General features: G+C 59.6%; 1 protein-coding gene across 1 annotated transcript in view; it reads left to right on the forward strand.

The window, feature by feature from the left end:
• LOC144681154 (dynein axonemal heavy chain 6-like) overlaps nucleotides 1-21369 on the forward strand; it is a gene marked incomplete at its 3' end in the record, with an annotated part of 934896 nt that overhangs the window by 225424 nt on the left and 688103 nt on the right. The window lies entirely within an intron of this gene.

Below are 21369 nucleotides of genomic sequence, written 5' to 3' on the forward strand. Positions count from 1 at the left end.
CAAAGAACAAAGAAAAGTACAGCACAGGAACAGGCCCTTTGGCCCTCCGAGCCTGCGCCGATCATATTGCCTGTCAACTAAAACATTTTGCACTTCCGGGGTCCGTATCCCTCTATTCCCATCCTATTCATGTATTTGTCAAGCTGCCTCTTAAACACCACTATCGTACCTGCTTCCACCACCTCCTCTGGCAGCGCATTCCAGACACTTGGATACTTCTAATAATTGACAGGCAACAGCCATGGCTCAGTGTCAAAACTCTTTGCTTTTCATTGACCCTGGTAGAGTGCCCTGTGCTTCACTCATGCCATGTGTTGATTAATTCAATCAGGCTCATTCAACCTTTCCACTCGGCAGGGCCACATTCCCATTTCCATCTTACTCAAGACCGATGTGCAAATTTCAGAAAAATAAGGTTTGGCACAACATTAAATGTGAATTTCAAAATAAAGTTGTGGCATGAACAAAAGAAGCAACTTGCTGAGCAAAAATAAAGCAATGTCAAAACAATAAATTGATAATTAAAGAGCGATTAATAAAGATCGTCATTAGAGTGTGAGATGGACATAGTCTGTTTGTGTGGCTCACTCCCAATCTCTTGATGCTCAGTTACCCTCATTCACTGTGTGAGTGTGTATGAATGTGTGTTGGTGTGTGGAGTTGAGGGTGAGTGAGGATCCTGTGACTGCGAGTGAGCCATGGACACACACTCACCCCCAAACACAGACACACACTCTCCACCAAACACACACACACTCACTCTTCCCCAAACACAAACACACACTCACTCACCTCCAAATACAGACACACACTCTCCACCAAACACACACACACTCTTCCCCAAACACAAACTCACTCACCCCCAAACACACACACACACACACACACACACACACTCACCCCCAAACACACAGACGCACACACACAGACACACACACACACTCACGCACACACACACACACTCTTCCCCAAACACAAACACATACTCACTCTCCTCCAAAACACAGACTCATTCTCCCCAAAACACACACAGTCACTCACTCTCCCCCCAAACACATACACATATTCACTCACCCCCAAACATACAGACACACACACAGACACACAGACACACACACACACACACACACTCTTCCCCAAACACAAACACATACTCACTCTCCCCCAAACACACACACACTCACTCACCCCCAAAACACAGACTCATTCTCCCCAAAACACACGCTCACTCATTCTCCCCCCAAACACACATACTCACACACTCTCCCCCCAAACACACACACACAAAAACACGCAGACACACTCTCCCCCCAAAACACAAATACTCACTCTCTCCAGACACACACACACGCAAATTCACTCTCCCCCAAACACACTCACTCACTCTCCCCAAAACATACACACACTCACTCTCCCCCCAAACACAAACTCACTCATTCCCTCTCCCCCAAACACACACACACTCACTCTCCTCCAAACACACAGATACACACACACACAACCATCACTCTCCACCAAATGCACACACTCACTCTTCTCCAATTACGCATAAACACACTCTCACTCACTCTCCCCGAAAAACACACACACACACTCACTCATTCTCCGCCAAACAAACACACTCCACGTTCGCGCACGCATGCGCTCTCTCCCCCTGCTCACACTCTCTGCCCACCACGCACGCGCGCTCTCCCCCATGCATGCTCTCTCTCCCTTCCTGCATGCATGTGCTCTCTCTCATCCCTGGAACAATGCTCCTAAACCTCTTCTGCATCCCCTCCAATGTGTTCACATCCTTCCTACAGTGTGGCTCCCAGAACTGTACCCAATATTCCGGCTGAGGTCTAATCAATGTCTCATATAATTTTATCGTAACCTCCCTGCTCTTGTACTCTATGCCCCTATTAATGAAACATAGAAGCATAGAACAGAGAAACTAGGAGCAGGAGTAGGCCATTCGGCCCTTCAAGCCTGCTCTGCCATTCATTATGATCATGGCTGATCATCCAACTCAATAGCCTGCTCCCGCTTTCTCCCCATATCCTTTGATTCCTTTTACCCCCAAGAACTATATCTAACTCCTTGAAAACATAGAGTGTTTTGGCCTCAACTACTTTCTGTGGTAACGAATTCCACAGGCTCACCACTCTCTGGGTGAAGAAATTTCTCCTGAACTCAGTCCTAAATGGTCTACCCCATATCCTCAGACTGTGACCCCTGGTTCTAGAATCCCCCACCATCGAGAATTTCCTTTCTATATCTACCCTATCTAGTCTTGTTAGAATTATATAGGTTTCTATGAGATCCCCCCTCATTCTTCTGAACACCAGCAAATATAATCCTAACTGACTCAATCTCCTTGAGCGAGTCTCTCCATCCCCCAAACAGCCCGGCCCTGAGCGAGTGTCTCCCTCCCTCACCCAGTCCGGCCCTGAGCGGATCTCTCCCTCCCTCACCCAACCCGGCCCTGAGCGAGTCTCTCACTCCCCCACCCAGCCCGGCCCAGACCGAGTCTCTCCCTCCCCCACCAAAATCGGGTCTGAGCGAGTCCCTCCCTCCCTCACCCAACACTGCCCTGAGCAAGACTCTCCCTCCCTCCCCCACCCTGAGCGAGTCTCTCCCTCCCCCACCCAGTCCGGCTCTGAGCGAGTATCTCCCTCCCCCACCCAGTCCGGCCCTGAGCGAGTCTCTCCCTCCCACACCCAACCCGGCCCTGAGCAAGTCTCTCCCTGCCCCACCCTGAGCGAGTCTCTCGCTCCCCCACCCAACACGGCCCTGAGCGAGACTATCCCTCCCCCACCCTGAGCGAGTCTCTCCCTCCCCCACCCAACCCGGCCCTGAGCGAGTCTCTCCCTCCCCCACCCTGAGCGAGTCTCTCCCTCCGCCACCCAACACGACCCTGAGCGAGTCTCTCCCTCCTCCACCCAGCCCGGCTCTGAGCGAGTCTCTCCCTCCCCGACCCAGCCCGGCGCTGAGCGAGTCTCTCCATCCGCCACCCAGCCCGGCCCTGAGTGAGTCTCTCCCTCCACAACCCTGAGCGAATCTCTCCTTCCCCCACCCTGAGCGAATATCTCGCTCCCCCACCCTGAGCGAGTCTCTCCCTCCCCCACCCAGCCCGGCCTTGAGCGAGTCTCTCCCTCCCCCACCCAACCCGACCCTGAGAGAGTCTCTGCCTCCCTCACCCAGCCCGGCTCAGAGCGAGTCTCTCCCTCCCTCACCCAGCCCGGCACTGAGCGAGTCTCTCCCTCCCCCACCCAACCCGGCTCAGAGCGAATCTCTCCCTGCCCCACCCTGAGCGAATCTATCCCTCTTCCACCCTGAGCGAGTCTCGCCCTCCCTCACCCAACCGAGCCCTCAGCGAGACTCTCCCTCCCCCACGCAGCCCGGCCCTGAGTGGGTCTCTCCCACCCTAACCCAACCCGGCCCTGAGCAAGTCTCTCCCTCACCCTCCCAGTCCGGCCCTGAGCGAGTCTCTCCCTCCCCCACCCAACCCGGCCCTGAGGGAGCCTCTCCCCCACCCAACCCGGCCCTGAGAGAGTCTCTCCCTCCCCCACCCAACCCGTCTCTGAGCGAGTCTCTCCCTCACCCACACCAGCCTGGCCTTAAGCGAGTCTCTCCCTCACCCACCCAACCCGGCCCTGAGCGAGACTCTCCCTCCCCCACCCAACCCGGCTCAGAGCGAGTCTCTCCCTCCCTCACCCAGTCCTACCCTGAGCGAATCTCTCCCTCCCCCTCCCAGCCCGGCCCTGAGCGAGTTTCTCCCTCCCCCACCCTGCCTGGCCCTGAGCGAGTCTCTCCCTTCCCCACCCAGTCCGGCTCTGAGTGAGTCTCTCCCTCCCTCACCCAACCCGGCCCTGAGCGAGTCTCTCCCTCCCCCACCCTGAGCGAGTCTCTCCCTCCCCCAGCCAACCCGGCCCTGAGCGAGTCTCTCCCTCTCCCACACAGCCCGGCCCTGAGCGAGTCTATCCCTCACCCACACAGCCCGGCCCTGAGCGAGTCTCTCCCTCCCCCACCCAACCCATCCCTGAGCGAGACTCTCCCTCCCCCACCCAACCCGGCTCAGAGCCAGTCTCTCCCTCCCCCACCCAACCTGGCCCTGAGCGAGTCTCTCCCTCACCAACCCAACCCGGCCCTGAGTGAGACTCTCCCTCCCCCACCCAACCTGGCTCAGAGCGAGTCTCTCCCTTCCTCACCCAGTCCTACCCTGAGCGAATCACTCCCTCCACCATCCAGCCCGGCTTTGAGCGGGTTTCTCCCTCTCCCACCCAGCCCGGCCCTGAGCGAGTCTCTCCCTTCCCCACCCAGTCCGGCCCTTAGCGAGTCTCTCCCTCCCTCACCCAACCCGGCCCTGAGCGAGTCTCTCCCTCCCCCACCCTGAGCTAGTCTGTCCCTCCCCCACCCAGTCCGGCCCTGAGCGAGTCTCTCCCTCCCTCACCCAACCCGACCCTGAGCGAGTCTCTCCCACCCTCACCCAACCCAGCCCTGAGCGAGACTCTCCCTCCCCCACCCAACCCGGCCCTGAGGGAATCTCTCCCTACCTGACCCAACCCGGTCCTGAGCGAGTCTCTCCCTCCCTGACCCAGTCCGCCCCTGAACGAGTCTCTCCCTCCGCCACCCGGACCAGAGCGAGTCTTTCCCTCCCCCACAGAACCCGGCCCTGAGCGAGTCTCTCCCTCCCCCACCTAACCCGGCCCTGAGTGAGTCTCTCCCTCCCACTCCCGGACCGGCCCTGAGCGAGTCTCTCCCTCCCCCACCCTGAGCGAGTCTCTACCTCCCTCACCCAACCGAGCCCTCAGCGAGACTCTCCCTCCCCCACCCAGCCCGGCCTTGAGCGACTCTCTCCCTCCCGTACCCATCCCGGCCCTGAGAGAGTCTCTCCCACCCCCACCCAACCTGGCTCAGAGCGAGTTTCTCCCTTCCTCACCCAGTCCTACCCTGAGCGAATCACTCCCTCCACCATCCAGCCCGGCTCTGAGCGGGTTTCTCCCTCCACCATTCAGCCCGGCTCTGAGCGGGTTTCTCCCTCCCCCACCCAGCCCGGCCCTGAGCGAGTCTCTCCCTTCCCCACCCAGTCCGGCCCTTAGCGAGTCTCTCCCTCCCTCACCCAACCCGGCCCTGAGCGAGTCTCTCCCTCCCCCACCCTGAGCTAGTCTGTCCCTCCCCCACCCAGTCCGGCCCTGAGCGAGTCTCTCCCTCCCTCACCCAACCCGACCCTGAGCGAGTCTCTCCCACCCTCACCCAACGCAGCCCTGAGAGAGAATCTCCCTCCCCCACCCAACCCGGCCCTGAGAGAGTCTCTACCTCCCCCAGCAAACCTGGCCCTGAGCGCGTCTCTCCCTCACCCACGCCTCCGGCACTGAGCGAGTCTCTCCCTACCTCACCCAACCCGGCCCTGAGCGAGTCTCTCCCTCCCCCACCCAACCCGGCCCTGAGCGAGTCTCTCCCTCTCCCACACAGCCCAGCCTTAAGCGAGTCTCTTCCTCACCCACCCAACCCGGCCCTGAGCGAGTCTCTCCCTCTCTCACCCAGTCCTACCCTGAGCGAATCTCTCCCTCCCTCACCCAGCCCGGCCCTGAGCCAGTTTCTCACTCCCCCACCCAACCCGGCCCTGAGCGAGAATCTTCCTCCCCCACCCAACCCGGTCCTGAGCGAGTCTCTCCCTCCCTGACCCAGTCCGGCCCTGAGCGAGTCACTCCCTCCCCCACCCAACCCGGCCCTGAGAGAGTCTCTCCCTCCCCCACCCAATCCGGCCCTGAGAGAGTCTCTCCCTCCCCCACCCAACCCGGCCCTGAGAGAGTCTCTCCCTCAACCACCCAATCCGGCCCTGAGAGAGCCTCTCCCTCCCCCACCCAACCCGGCCCTGAGAGAGTCTCTCCCTCCCCCACCCAAACCGGGCCTGAGAGAGCCTCTCCCTCCCCCACCCAAACCGGGCCTGAGCGAGTCTCTCCCTCACCCACAGAGCCCGGCCTTAAGCGAGTCTCTCCCTCACCCACCCAAACCGGCCCAGACCGAGTCTCTCCCTCCCCAACCCAACCCGGCTCTGAGCGAGTCTCTCCCTCTCCCACACATCCCGGCCCTGAGTGAGTCTCTCCGTCCCACTCCCGGACCGGCCCTGAGCGAATCTCTCCCTCCCCCACCCTGAGCGAATCTCTCCCTCACCCACCCTGAGCGAGTCTCTCCCTCCCTCACCCAACCAAGCCCTCAGCGAGACTCACCCTCCTCCACCCAGCCCGGCCATGAGCCAGTCTCTCCCTCCCCCACCCGACCCGGCCCTGAGAGAGTCTCTCCCTCCCCAACCCAACCCGCCTCTGAGCGAGTCTCTCCCTCCCCAACCCAACCTGGCTCTGAGCGAGTCTCTCCCTCTCCCGCACATCCCGGCCCTGAGCGAGTCTCTCCCACCCCCAGCCAACCCGGCCCTGAGCGAGTCTCTCCCTCCCCAACCCAACCCGGCCCTGAGCGAGTCTCTCCCTCCCCCATCCAACCCGGCTCTGAGCAAGTCTCTCCCTCCCCAACCCAACCTGGCTCTGAGCGAGTCTCTCCCTCCACCACCCTAAGCGAGTCTCTCCCTCCCCCACCCAGTCCGGCCCTGAGCGAGTCACTCCCTCCCTCACCCAACCCGACCCTGAGCGAGTCTCTCCCACCCTCACCCAACCCAGCCCTGAGCGAGAATCTTCCTCCCCCACCCAACCCGACCCTGAGGGAATCTCTCCCTACCTGACCCAACCTGGTCCTGAGCGAGTCTCTCCCTCCCTGACCCAGTCCGGCCCTGAGCGAGTCTCTCCCTCCGCCACCCAGACCAGAGTGAGTCTTTCGCTCCCCCACCGAACCCGGCCCTGAGCGAGTCTCTCCCTCACCCACACAGCCCGGCCTCAAGCTATTCTCTGCCTCACCCACCCAACGTGGCCCTGAGCGAGTCTCTCCCTCGCCAACCCAACCCGGCCCTGAGTGAGTCTCTCCCTCCCCCACCCTGAGCGAGTCTCTCCCTCCCCCACCCAGTCCGGCCCTGAGCAAGTCTCTCCCTCCCTCACCCAACCCGGCCCTGAGCGAGTCTCTCCCTCCCCCAGCCAACCCGGCCCTGAGCGAGTCTCTCCTTCCCCCACCCAACCCCTCCCTGAGCTAGTCTCTCCCTCCCTCACCCAACCCGGCCCTGAGAGAGTCTCTCCATCCCCCATCCAACCCGGCCCTGAGCGAGTCTCTCCCTCACGCACACAGCCCGGCCTCAAGCTATTCTCTGCCTCACCCACCCAACGCGGCCCTGAGCGAGACTCTTCCTCCCCCACCCTGAGCGATTCTCTCCCTCCCCCAGCCTGAGCGAGTCTCTCCCTCCCCCACCCAGTCCGGCCCTGAGCTAGTCTCTCCCTCCCTCACCCAACCCGGCCCTGAGCGAGTCTCTCCCTCACCCACCCAACCCGGCACTGAGTGAGACTCTCCCTCCCCCACCCAAACCTGCTCAGAGCGAGTCTCTCCCTTCCCCACCCAACCCGGCCCTGAGCGAGTCTCTCCCTTCCCCACCCAACCCGGCCCTGAGCGAGTCTGTCCCTCCCCAACCCAGTCCGGCCCTGAGCGAGTCTCTCCCTCCCTCAACCAACCCGACCCTGAGCGAGTCTCTCCCACCCTCACCCAACCCGGCCCTGAGCGAGTCTCTCCCTCCCCCAACCTGAGCGAGTGTCGCCCTCCACCACCCTGAGCGAGTCTCTCCCTCCGCCAGCCAACCCGGCCCTGAGCGAGTCTCTCCCTCCCCAACCCAACCCGGCCCTGAGTGAGTCTCTCCCTCCCCCACCCTGAGCGAGTCTCTTCCTCCCCCACCCAACCTGGCCCTGACAGAGTCTCTCCCTCCCCCACCTAGTCCGGCCCTGAGCGAGTCTCTCCCTCCCTCACCCAACCTGGCCCTGAGCGAGTTTCTCCCTCCCCCACCGAACCCGGCCCTGAGCAAGTCTCTCCCTCCCCCACCCAACCCGGCCCTGAGCGAGTCTCTCCTTCCCCCACCCAACCCGGCCCTGAGAGAGTCTCTCCCTCCTCCACCCAACCCGGCCCTGAGAGAGTCTCTCCCTTCCCCACCCAACCCGGCCCTAAGCGAGTCTCTCCCTCACCCACACAGCTCGGCCTTACGCGAGTCTCTCCCTCACCCACCCAACCCGGCCCAGACCGAGTCTCTCCCTCCCCCACCCAGCCCGGCTCTGAGCGTGTTTCTCCCTCCCCCACCTAGCCCGGCCCTGACCGAGTCTCTCCCTTACCCACCAAGTCCGGCCCTGAGCGAGTCTCTCCCTCCCCAACCCAACCCGGCTCTGAGCGAGTCTCTCCCTCTCCCACACATCCCGGCCCTGAGCGAGTCTCTCCCACCCCCAGCTAACCCGGCCCTGAGCGAGTCTCTCCCTCCCCAACCCAACCCGGCCCTGAGCGAGTCTCTCCCTCCCCCATCCAACCCGGCTCTGGGCAAGTTTCTCCCTCCCCAACCCAACCCGGCTCTGAGCGAGTCTCTCCCTCCACCACCCTGAGCGAGTCTCTCCCTCCCCCACCCAGTCCGGCCCTGAGCGAGTCTCTCCCTCCCTCACCCAACCCGACCCTGAGGGAGTCTCTCCCACCCTCACCCAACCCGGCCTGAGCGAGAATCTTCCTCCCCCACCCAACCCGGCCCTGAGGGAATCTCTCCCTACCTGACCCAACCTGGTCCTGAGCGAGTCTCTCCCTCCCTGACCCAGTCCGGCCCTGAGCGAATCTCTCCCTCCGCCACCCAGACCAGAGTGAGTCTTTCGCTCCCCCACCGAACCCGGCCCTGAGCGAATCTCTCCCTCCCCACCCTGAGCGAATCTCTCCCTCCCTCACCCAACCAAGCCCTCAGCGAGACTCACCCTCCTCCACCCAGCCCGGCCTTGAGCGAGTCTCTCCCTCCCCAACCCAACCCGTCCGTGAGAGTGTCTCTCCCTCCCCCACCCAACCCGGCCCTGAGCGAGACTGTCCCTCACCCACCCAGTCCGGCCTTGAGCGAGTCTCTCCCTCCCTCACCCAACCCGGCCCTGAGAGAGTCTCTGCCTCCCTCACCCAACCCGGCCCTGAGCGAGTCTCTCCCTCCCCCACCCAACCCGCCCTGAGAGAGTCTCTCCCTACCCCACCCAACCCGGCCCTGAGCGAGTCTCTCCCTCACCCACCCAACCCGCCCCTGAGCGAGACTCTCCCTCTCCCACCCAGTCCGGCCCTGAGCGAGTCTCTCCATCCCCCACCCTGAGCGAGTGTCGCCCTCCCCCACCCTTAGCGAGTCTCTCCCTCCGCCAGCCAACCCGGCCCTGAGCGAGTCTCACCCTCTCCCACCCAACCCAGCCCTGAGCGAGTCTCTCCCTCACCCACACAGCCCGGCCTCAAGCTATTCTCTGCCTCACCCACCCAACCCGGCCCTGAGTGAGTCTCTCCCTCCCCCACCCTGAGCGGGTCTCTCCCTCCCCCACCCAGTCCGGCCCTGAGCTAGTCTCTCCCTCCCTCACCCAACCCGGCCCTGAGCGAGTCTCTCCCTCCCCCAGCCAACCCGGCCCTGAGCGAGTCTCTCCCTCCCCCACCCAACCCCTCCCTGAGCTAGTCTCTCCCTCCCTCACCCAACGCGGCCCTGAGCGAGACTCTCCCTCCCCCACCCTGAGCGATTCTCTCCCTCCCCCACCCTGAGCGAGTCTCGCCCTCCCCCACCCAACCGAGCCCTCAGCGAGACTCTCCCTCCCCCACGCAGCCCGGCCTTGAGTGAGTCTCTCCCTCCCCACCCAACCCGGCCCTGAGCGAGTCTCTCCCTTCCCCACCCAGTCTGGCCCTGAGTGAGTCTCTCCCTCCCCAACCCAACCCGGCCCTGAGCGAGTGTCTCCCTCTCCCACCCTGAGCGAGTCTGTCCCTCCCCAACCCAGTCCGGCCCTGAGCGAGTCTCTCCCTCCCTCACCCAACCCGACCCTGACCGAGTCTCTCCCACCCTCACCCAACCCAGCGCTGAGCGAGAATCTTCCTCCCGCACCCAACCCGGCCCTGAGGGAATCTCTCCCTACCTGACCCAACCCGGTCCTGAGCGAGTCTCTCCCTCCCTGACCCAACCCGGCCCTGAGGGAATCTCTCCCTACCTGACCCAACCCGGTCCTGAGCGAGTCTCTCCCTCCCTGACCCAATCCGGCCCTGAGTGAGTCTCTCCCTCCGCCACCCGGACCAGAGCGAGTCTTTCGCTCCCCACCGAACCCAGCCCTGAGCGAGTCTCTCCCTCCTCCACCCAACCCGGCCCTGAGCGAGTCTCTCCCTCCTCCACCCAACCCGGCCCTGAGCGAGTCTCTCCCTCCCACTCCCGGACCGGCCATGAGCGAATCTCTCTCTCCCCCACCCTGTTCGAATCTCTCCCTCCCCCACCCTGAGCGAGTCTCTCCCTCCCTCACCCAACCAAGCCCTCAGCGAGACTCACCCTCCTCCACCCAGCCTGGCCTTGAGCGTGTCTCTCCCTCCCCCACCCAACCCGTCCCTGAGAGAGTCTCTCCCTCCCCCCACCCAACCCGGCCCTGAGCGAGTCTCTCCCTCACCCACCCAACCCAGCCCTGAGCGAGTTCTCCCTCCCCCACCGAACCCGGCCCTGAGCGAGTCTCTCCCTCACCCACCCACCCGGCTCAGAGCGAATCTCTCCCTCCCCCACCCAGCCCGGCCCTGAGCAAGTTTCTCCCTCTCCCACCCAACCCGGCCCTGAGCGAGTCTCTCCCACCCCCACCCAACCCGGGCCTGAGCGAGTCTCCCCCTCCCCCACCCAACCCGGCCCTGAGAGAGTCTCTCCCTCCTCCACCCAACCCGGCCCTAAGCGAGTCTCTCCCTCACCCACACAGCTCGGCCCTGAGCGAGTCTCTCCCTCACCCACCCAACCCGGCCCTGACCGAGTCTCTCCCTCCCCCACCCAGCCCGGCTCTGAGCGTGTTTCTCCCTCCCCCACCTAGCCCGGCCCTGACCGAGTCTCTCCCTCCCCCACCTAGCCCGGCCCTGACCGAGTCTCTCCCTTACCCACCAAGTCCGGCCCTGAGCGAGTCTCTCCCTCCCCAACCCAACCCGGCTCTGAGCGAGTCTCTCCCTCTCCCACACATCCCGGCCCTGAGCGAGTCTCTCCCACCCCCACAGAACCCGGCCCTGAGCGAGTCTCTCCCTCCCCCACCCAACCCATCCCTGAGCCAGTCTCTCCCTCCCCCACCCAACCTGGCCCTGAGCGAGTCTCTCCCTCACCAACCCAACCCGGCCCTGAGTGAGACTCTCCCTCCCCCACCCAACCTGGCTCAGAGCGAGTCTCTCCCTTCCTCACCCAGTCCTACCCTGAGCGAATCACTCCCTCCACCATCCAGCCCGGCTTTGAGCGGGTTTCTCCCTCTCCCACCCAGCCCGGCCCTGAGCGAGTCTCTCCCTTCCCCACCCAGTCCGGCCCTTAGCGAGTCTCTCCCTCCCTCACCCAACCCGGCCCTGAGCGAGTCTCTCCCTCCCCCACCCTGAGCTAGTCTGTCCCTCCCCCACCCAGTCCGGCCCTGAGCGAGTCTCTCCCTCCCTCACCCAACCCGACCCTGAGCGAGTCTCTCCCACCCTCACCCAACCCAGCCCTGAGCGAGACTCTCCCTCCCCCACCCAACCCGGCCCTGAGGGAATCTCTCCCTACCTGACCCAACCCGGTCCTGAGCGAGTCTCTCCCTCCCTGACCCAGTCCGCCCCTGAACGAGTCTCTCCCTCCGCCACCCGGACCAGAGCGAGTCTTTCCCTCCCCCACAGAACCCGGCCCTGAGCGAGTCTCTCCCTCCCCCACCTAACCCGGCCCTGAGTGAGTCTCTCCCTCCCACTCCCGGACCGGCCCTGAGCGAGTCTCTCCCTCCCCCACCCTGAGCGAGTCTCTACCTCCCTCACCCAACCGAGCCCTCAGCGAGACTCTCCCTTCCCCACCCAGCCCGGCCTTGAGCGACTCTCTCCCTCCCGCACCCATCCCGGTCCTGAGAGAGTCTCTCCCACCCCCACCCAACCTGGCTCAGAGCGAGTCTCTCCCTTCCTCACCCAGTCCTACCCTGAGCGAATCACTCCCTCCACCATCCAGCCCGGCTCTGAGCGGGTTTCTCCCTTCCCCACCCAGCCCGGCCTTGAGCGACTCTCTCCCTCCCGCACCCATCCCGGCCCTGAGAGAGTCTCTCCCTCCCCCACCCAACCCGGCCCTGAGTGAGTCTCTCCCTCCCACTCCCGGACCGTTCATGAGCGAATCTCTCCCTCCACCACCCTGAGCGAATCTCTCCCTCACCCACCCTGAGCGAGTCTCTCCCTCCGTCACCCAACCAAGCCCTCAGCGAGACTCACCCTCCTCCACCCAGCCCGGCCTTGAGCGAGTCTCTCCCTCCCCCACCCAACCCGGCCCTGAGAGAGTCTCTCCCTCCCCCACCCAACCCGGCCCTGAGCGAGTCTCTCCCTCACCCATCCAGTCCGGCTCTGAGCGAGTCTCTCCCTCCCTCACCCAACCCGGCCCTGAGCGAGTCTCTCCCTCACCCACACAGCCCGGCCTTAAGCGCGTCTCTCCCTCACCCACCCAACCCGGCCCTGAGCAAGTCTCCCCCTCCCAAACCCTGAGCGAGTCTCTCCCTCCCCCACCCAGTCCGGCCCTGAGCGAGTCTCTCCCTCCCTCACCCAACCCGACCCTGAGGGAGTCTCTCCCACCCTCACCCAACCCAGCCCTGAGCGAGAATCTTCCTCCCCCACTCAGTCCGGCCCTGAGCGAGTCTCTCCCACCCCCAGCCAACCCGGCCCTGAGCGAGTCTCTCACTCCCCCTCCCAGCCCAGCCCTGAGCGAGTCTCTCACTCCCCCTCCCAGCCCGGCCCTGAGCGAGTCTCTCCCTCCCCCACCCAACCCGGCCCTGAGCGAGTCTCTCCCTCCCCCACCCAGCCCGGCCCTGAGCGAGTCTCTCACTCCCCCTCCGAGCCCGGCCCTGAGCGAGTCTCTCCCTCCCCCACCCAACCCAGCCCCGAGCGAGTCCCTCCTCCCCCACCCTGAGCGAGTCTCCCTCCCCCACCCTGAGCGAGTCTCTCCCTCCCCCACCCTGAGCGAGTCTCTCCCTCCCCCACCCTGAGCCAGTCTCTCCCTCCCCCGATCCAGAGCGAGTCTCTTCCTCCCCCACCCAGTGCTCCCCTGATCGAGTCTCTCCCTCTCCCAACCTGAGCGAGTCTCTCCCTCTCCCAACCTGAGCGAGTCTCCCCAACCCAACCCGGCCCTGAGCGAGTCTCCCCCTCTCCCACCCTGAGCGAGTCTCTCCCTCTCCCACCCAACCCGGCCCTGAGCGAGTCTCACCCTCCCCCACCCTGAGCGAGTCTCACCCTCCCCCACCCTGAGCGAGTCTCTCCCTCCCCCACCCAGCCCGGCCCTGAGCGAGTCTCTCCCTCCCCGACCCAACCCGTCCCTGAGCGAGTATCTCACTCCACAACCCAACCCGTTCCTGAGCAAGTCTCTCTGTCCCCCACCCTGTCCGGCCCTGAGCAAGTCTCTCCCTCTCCCACCCAACCCGGTCCTGAGTGAGTCTCTCCCTCCCCCACCCAGCCCGGCCCTGATGGAGTCTCTCCCACCCCCACCCTCAGCGAGTCTCTCCCTCCCCCATCCTGAGCGAGTCTCTTACTCCCCCACCCTGAGCGAGTCTCTTACTCCCCCACCCAGTGTTCCCCTGAGCGAGTCTGTCACTCCCCCACCCAGTGCTCCCCTGAGCGAGTCTCTCCCTCCCCCACCCTGACCGAGTCTCTCCCTCCCCCACGCTGAGCTAGTCTCTCCCTCTCCCTCCCACACCCTGCCTATTTTCCCAAAATAGGCAATGCGATGTAGGGTATTTATTGCAGTCACAAATGCACTAAATACCTCACAATGAAACCCAGCCCGGCCCTGATCGAGTCTCTCCCTTCCCCACCCAGCCCGGCCCTGAGCGAGTCTCTCCCTCCCTCACCCAACCCGGCCCTGAGCAAGTCTCTCCCTCCCCCACCCAGTCCGGGTCTGAGCGTGTCTCTCCGTCCCCCACCCAGCCCGGCCCTGAGCGAGTCTCTCCCTCCCCCACCCAACCCGGCCCTGAGTGAGTCTCTCCCTCTCCCAACCTGAGTGAGTCTCTCCCTCCCCCACCCTCAGCGCGTCTCCCCCTCCCCAACCCAGCCCGGCACTGAGCGAGTCTCTCTCTCCCCCACCCACCCCGGCCTTGAGCGAGTCTCTCCCTCCCCCACCCAGTCCGGCCCTGAGCGAGTCTCCCCCTCTCCCACCCTGAGCGAGTCTCTCCCTCTCCCACCCAACCCGGCCCTGAGCGAGTCTCACCCTCCCCCACCCTGAGCGAGTCTCTCCCTCCCCCACCCAGTCCGGCTCTGAGCGAGTCTCTCCCTCTCTCACCCAACCCGGCTCTGAGCGATTCTCTCCCTCCCCAACCCTGAGCGAGTCTCTCCCTCCCCCACCCAACCCGTCCCTGAGCGAGTCTCTCCCTCCCCCACCCAACCCGTCCCTGAGCGAGTCTCTTCCTCCCCCACCCAGCCCGGCCCTGAGCGAGTCTCTCCCTCCCCCACCCATGCCCGGCCCTGAGCGAGTCTCTCCCTCCCCCACCCAACCCGGCCAAGCGAGTCTCTACTTCCCCCACCCAACCCGTCCCTGAGCGAGTCTCTTCCTCCCCCACCCAGCCCGGCCCTGAGCGAGTCTCTCCCTCCCCCACCCATGCCCGGCCCTGAGCGAGTCTCTCCCTCCCCCACCCAACCCGGCCCTGAGCGAGTCTCTCCCTCCCCCACCCAACCCGGCCAAGCGAGTCTCTACTTCCCCCACCCAACCCAGCCCCGAGCGAGTCTCTCCCTCCCCCACCCTAAGCGAGTCTCCCTCCCCCACCCTGAGCGAGTCTCTCCCTCCCCCACCCTGAGCGAGTCTCTCCCTCCCCCGATTCAGAGCGAGTCTCTCCCTCCCCCACCCAGTGCTCCCCTGAGCGAGTCTATCCCTCCCCCACCCAACCCGGCCCTGAGCGAGTCTCTCCCTCCCCCACCCAGTCCGGCCCTGAGTGAGTTTCTCCCTCCCCCACCCAGTCCGGCCCTGAGTGAGTCTCTCCCTCTCCCAACCTGAGTGAGTCTCTCCCTCCCCCACCCTCAGCGCGTCTCCCCCTCCCCAACCCAGCCTGGCACTGAGCGAGTCTCTCTCTCCCCCACCCACCCCGGCTCTGAGCGAGTCTCTCCCTCCCCTACCCGCCCCGGCACTGAGCGAGTCTCTCTCTCACCCACCCACCCCGGCTCTGAGCGAGTCTCTCTCTCCCCCACCCAGCCCGGCCCTGAGCGAGTCTTTCCCTCCCCCACCCAGTCCGGCTCTGAGTGAGTCTCTCCCTCCCCCACCCAGTCAGGCCTTGAGTGAATCTATCCCTCCCCCATCCTGAGCGAGTCTCTCCCTCCCCCCACCCAGAGCGAGTCTCTTCCTCCCCCACCCAGTGCGCCCCTGAACGAGTCTCTCCCTCCCCCACCCAGCCCGACCCTGAGCGAGTCTCTCCCTCCCTCACCCAGTCCGGCCCTGAGCGAGTCTCTCCCTCCCCCACCCTGACCGAGTCTCTCCCTCCCCCACGCTGAGCTAGTCTCTCCCTCTCCCTCCCACACCCTGCCTATTTTCCCAAAATAGGCAATGCGATGTAGGGTATTTATTGCAGTCACAAATGCACTAAATACCTCACAATGAAACTGAGTAATGTTGATTTTTTTCCAAAATAGGCAATGCGATGTAGGGTATTTACAACATGGAAACAGATCCTACAGACAGGGGGTCAGCTTCCAATGTTTGACAAGCTACAATTTCCTCAAGTTAAGCATTGTGATGACCTCTCCAAACCTATTTTTAGTTCTGGGCCATTTTGATTAATTGATGTGTCGGTGATTGTATTTGTAAACAAATCCTATGAGATTTGCCAATTATCTTCGCCAGCATATTCTTTTGGTGTCATGATTATGGTTATTCGACAGAGGCAGGTGAAATTGTGCATTGATATTGTGCAGCTCCACCTGCCTGCCAACCTCTGTAGGCCCTCTTCTCATTGCAAGCAGTCAAATGTGACTTTGCCATTGGCACCAAAAGTGGCATTGGGGAAGAAAATAATCACAAAGCATTGACATGAATTGCCACTGTCACGGACAGGATATATTTGCTTTCTTACTGCCCATAATCAGTATGTTTTGTATTTTTTTATTCATTTACGGCATGTGAGCACCGCTGGCTGGGTCAGCATTTATTGCCCATCCCTAATTTCCCTTGAAAAGGTGGTGGTGAGCTGCCTTCTTGAACCACTGCAGTCCATGTGGTGTAGGTACACCCACGGTGCTGTTAGGGAGGGATTTTGACTCAGCGACAGTGAAGGAACGGTGATATATTTCCAAGTCAGGATGGTGAGCGGCTTGGAGTGTGTATTCAGCAGCAAGCTTCTGTGTGTTTAAAACAAATGCTATTTATTCTCACACACTTACCCAAAATTAACACAACATCACACACTCGGTTTCATGCAATGCACAGACACACATACACACACAAAGGTTGGATACAGATAAAGATAGTGTATTTTGATAGATTACAGTTAACTCAGTCTCTGATTTACAATTTCTGGTCTCCCACATTGCAGGCCTGTGGTTTCTTGAATGGATTTGATTTTTAAAGTTGAGGTGAGGGTCTTGTAAAGTGAAGGATTGACAGTAGGTTGCAAGGTTTCTTGTAGTCGAATATCTAGGAGATTGGATCTCAGGTGAACTTTGAAACTGGAACAGGTTAAATACTTTGGCTACTTGCAGCTAGCTTCCGAATCTGGTTCTCAGACTGGCTGACGACTAATGGTTCCTGAAACCAGCTTCAATTGGATGAAAGCTGGTTTAACACTTCTGAGGTCCACCCAGTCCAGTGTGGATGGGGGAACGGAAGATTGGAGAAACTTGGGATCTCTAGCCTTGAAAGGAGGTAACTGAGTGGGACCCTGATAGTGCTGAGTAATATGGTAAATGGGGCAAAAGGGATCAAAGGGTATGGGGAGAAAGCAGGAGCAGGCTATTGAGTTGGATGATCAGCCATGATCATAATGAATGGCGGAGCAGGCTCAAAGGGCCGAATGGCTTACTCCTGCTCCTATTTTCTATGTTTCTATGTGTCAGCTGTGGCTCAGTTGGAAGCATTCTTATCTCTGAGTAAGAATGTTTCAGATTCAACTCCCACTCCTGGACTGAGCACAAAAATCAAGGCTAACATTCCAGTGCAGTAGAGGGAATGTTGCATTACCAGAGGTGCTGTCTTTTAGATGAGATGTTAAACTGTGGCCCTCATTCCTCCTTCCATAAAAATCCCACAGCGCTATTTCAAAGAGCAGGGAAGTTATGCGCAAATAGGCCCTCACATTTTCTACATTACACCAGTGACTGCACTTCAAAAATACTTAATTGGCTGTACACAATGGGCCAAATGGCCTCCTTCTGCGCTGTAACAATTCTTTGATTTTGTAAAGCACTTTGAGTTGTCCACCACCTTCATTATCCAATCCCCCCACCACCGATGCACAGTAGCAGCAGTGTGTACCATCTACAAGATGTACTGCAGCAATCCACCAAAGCTTCTTCGACAGCACTTTCCAAACCCACGATCTCTACCACCTAGAAGGACAACAGCAGCAGATACATGGGAACACCACCGCCTACAAGTTCCCCTCCAAGCTATACACCATCCTAACTAAGAGCTATATTGCTGTTCCTTCAGTGTCGCTGGGTGAGAATCCTGGAACTCCCTCCCTAACAGCACTGTGGGTGTACCTACACCACACTGATTGCAGCAGTTCAAGAAGGTGGTTCTCCATCAACTCCTCAAGGGAAATTAGGGATGGGCAATAAAAATGCTGGCCTAGCCAGTGACACCCATATCCCATTAAAGAATGAAAAAAACAACCCCACTGCAGTAATGCTGGAATGGGCTATTTGGCCCCATCATGCCTGTTCTGGCTCTTTGGGAGAACTATGTAATTAGTCCCACTCCTCTGCTCTTTCTCTATAGTCCTGCAAAATTTTTTTCCCTTTTAGTGTTTAACCAATTCTCCTTTGAAATTCACGATGGAATCTGCTTACACTCTTTCAGACAATGCATTCCAAATGTTAAGAACTCACTGCATAAAGAAATTTGCCAATTATCTTCTATTTTATATCCTCTGGTGACTGCTACTGGAAACAGTTTCTAAAGGCTTCTTAGCGTCGACCAGTACCAAATGTTGTAGAACAACAGCTTCTGTTTCTGTTCCATTAAGTGGTGTAGAAAAAATAACACCAAAGGTCATTTCATGCAGTATTCTTTTCTGGCATCCATCTTCACCTTTCTCAACCTATTTGAGATGGATTCCGGAGGAGAAAGGATAGCTTTCTGATACTATCTAACCCATTTTCAATTGAAAAATCAATCTCATCCATGCTGCCAGGGTAAGGCAATCATCTCAGCACTCTAAACTCACACACTCACAAGCCCATTACACATTCACTGGCATCTCACTCACTGCCAGCTCAAGGGACATCACCACTCTCTCTCATGCACACCTTTGCATCTCCATCTGGCCTCATCTCCTCTGGAGACTGCCTCTGATGGATCTTGAGGCCACTTGCACAGATCAACATGTGCCCCCACACACACCCTGGGATACCCACCTTCCCAAGTACAGTCCTCACCCTGCAGCCTCTTCCCTTGCCTGAGGCCACTTCTCCCCCTTCCCCAAGCAAGCCCTTGCTCTGCAACTGTTGAAAGCCACCCCGACCTTACGGATGGCCTGGCCTTACGGTTAGCCTAGAGACCTGCCCATTACCCCCCCAAAAAGTGATGCGGTCCTGCCTGTGAAGCCTGGTGCTGACGACTGCGAGTGCTGCCCTAAGCAAGGTAGGCAAACAAATCTCGACCTTCTTCTGAGCGCAGTGCAGCTCGCCAGGTTCATGTCGCTTATGTACAGCTGTGAATCACGCCGACATGCTGGATGATCCAACGTGGGGGGATGATTCCGGTGAACAGGGCTTATAATACTATACAGATATACTAAAATTAAGTTGCCGATGTCCGATGGCGGGAAAGGCGGCCCGCCATTGACAGGCCAAGCAGATGATCTCAAACTGGTTTCACAATGTGGCCTTCCCACCATATTCTCTGCTCACGTCCGCCATGTTGCCCGATGCCAAGGGGCACGGAAAATTCCGCCCCGAGAAAAATATTTCAGTGATTGCTTAACTATCCTCAACAACCCAGAGAGCAAAAGAATTCCCACCAGGTTATGTGGAGCTCATTAAAGCTGCTTGGCAAATATAAATGATTTAAGCTGCTTTCTGGATTCTGGAGTTATCTGCTTCTGTAAAGGAAATCTTCAAAGTAAAATACATGTATTTCATGTGTGTATTATTGATACAGAGCAGATGGAAACAACATTACTGAAAAGTAGTCCACTGAATTACTCTAAACGTTCCAGGATTTTTGTTTTCCTGTATTCTTGCTGCACATTGGTGAGATTGTAGATTTTTAAGACCCCTTGCCAGTGGGAACGCTGTGGGTGGGGCTGACAGGGGTTAAGATGATAGGGTGGAGTCAGGCATTATTCCCAAAACATTTCCATTCCCCACCGTCGTAACACCAGATTTTCAAAGCACTCATGATCTCTTCAATTCTGCATACAAGAAACTCAGCCTGTCCTTGAATGTTGCCAAAAAAAGCCTCATATGTCAACCAAAACTCTAGAATATGCTGAGCACTTCTTATACCTTGGCAGCCTTCTCTCAAAAAGCCGCCATTGATGAGGAGATCCAACACTGAATGAGCTGTGCCAGCTTAGTCTTCTACAAACTACCACAGCAACTGACAACAAAGACCTCCACACATCAACAAAAGTCCTAGTGTACAGAGCAGTTGTTATCACCACACTCCTGTACTGCAGTGAGACCTGGACTGTGTATCAGTGACATGTAACGGTACCAGAGAAATTCTCCCAGAAATATCTCCGCCGCATCCTCCAGATTCAATGGGAGAACTGTCAAACAAACGCTTGTCTCTTAAAACCAACACCACAAGCATTCAGGCAAAATTCTTACAAAATCAACTTTGGTGTACTGGACACTATGGGTGGAATCGTCCCAGATTTGCACTAAGTGCGGTAGTGGGTGGGCAAAAGGACATTTTACCTGCTGGCTGCAATGGTAGCTTTTCACGCCATATTGCCCCAATCCCACCTCAATAATTGTGCATTCCCGGGAAACATGCCGGCTCGCTGGGGGGGACCATAACACCATAAGACGTCGGAGCAGAAATAGGCCATTTGGCCCATCGAGTCTGGGGTGCCCTCTCATTCGCCCGCCACACCGTCACATCAGGCCTTCAAGGGATAGGAAGCTGCTGCGACCTGATGGCTGCCAAAGGGAGGAAACATGCTGCCCCCAGATTTAGCGACGCCTCCCTCGATCACCTACTGGATGCAGAGGAGGCCTGCCGCAAAGTCCTCTACTCCCCGCTCTGAGCAAAGGCCAGCAAGCAAGGTAGTCAATCCAGCATGGGAGGCTGTGGCAGCGGTGGTCAGCGCCAATGCCCTGCAAAAGAGGACAGCCACCCAGTTCCGAAAGAGGATGGATGGTCTCCTCTGTTCCACCAGGGTAGTTCACACTTCTCATCACCCTCAACTCACACACTCACAAACCCATCACACATCCAAAGAGATCTCACACCTCAAGTGACAACACCACTAACTCACACACACACCCTCACATCTCCATCAGGCTCATACCCTCTGGAGCTTGTGTCCACATCCTGCCCATGGCTCCGCTCACCTCTTAAACATTCCATGCAATGCCATGTGTCCTGCTCACATTGTCTCCATCTTTATTCATGCAGGAGAAGCTGGATCACAGCAGCAGGGAGAGGTCCCAGACCAGGGGTGTAATGGCCAATATTAGGCCCCTCTCTCAATTTGAAGAGCGTGCCATTGCACTGACTGGTGAGGACGTGGGCCTTGCCTGCAGCAACAGTGAGGCTGGTGGCCAACACTCACGTGAGGATCCTGCACCACATCATCCCACTCTCAACACAACTGTGAGGGCTCGCTCTCCTGCTTTTGACTCTACTGCCATGCACTAATTATCTCTACTCTGGTTCACAGGGAGCTCTGCCAAGTGACTGACACCCTCAGCCAGCCAGTCCCTCAGCTCCATCCAGTTCCTTACCCCCAGCCAAGAGGACACCTCCTCCATTAAAAAGCTGGAAATAAGCAGCCTGGAAAATCCGTCACACCGCTTACCCACACCCTCCACCACCGCAGAGACACACGCCTAGATCTAGAGCATGCTCAAGTTCACAATCTGGAGGTCAGCGCAGTGACACGTGTCCACAGCAGGAGGAGGCAGGTT

The sequence above is a fragment of the Cetorhinus maximus genome, chromosome 5, assembly GCF_964194155.1.
Source record: "Cetorhinus maximus chromosome 5, sCetMax3.hap1.1, whole genome shotgun sequence".
Lineage (NCBI taxonomy): Eukaryota > Metazoa > Chordata > Chondrichthyes > Lamniformes > Cetorhinidae > Cetorhinus > Cetorhinus maximus.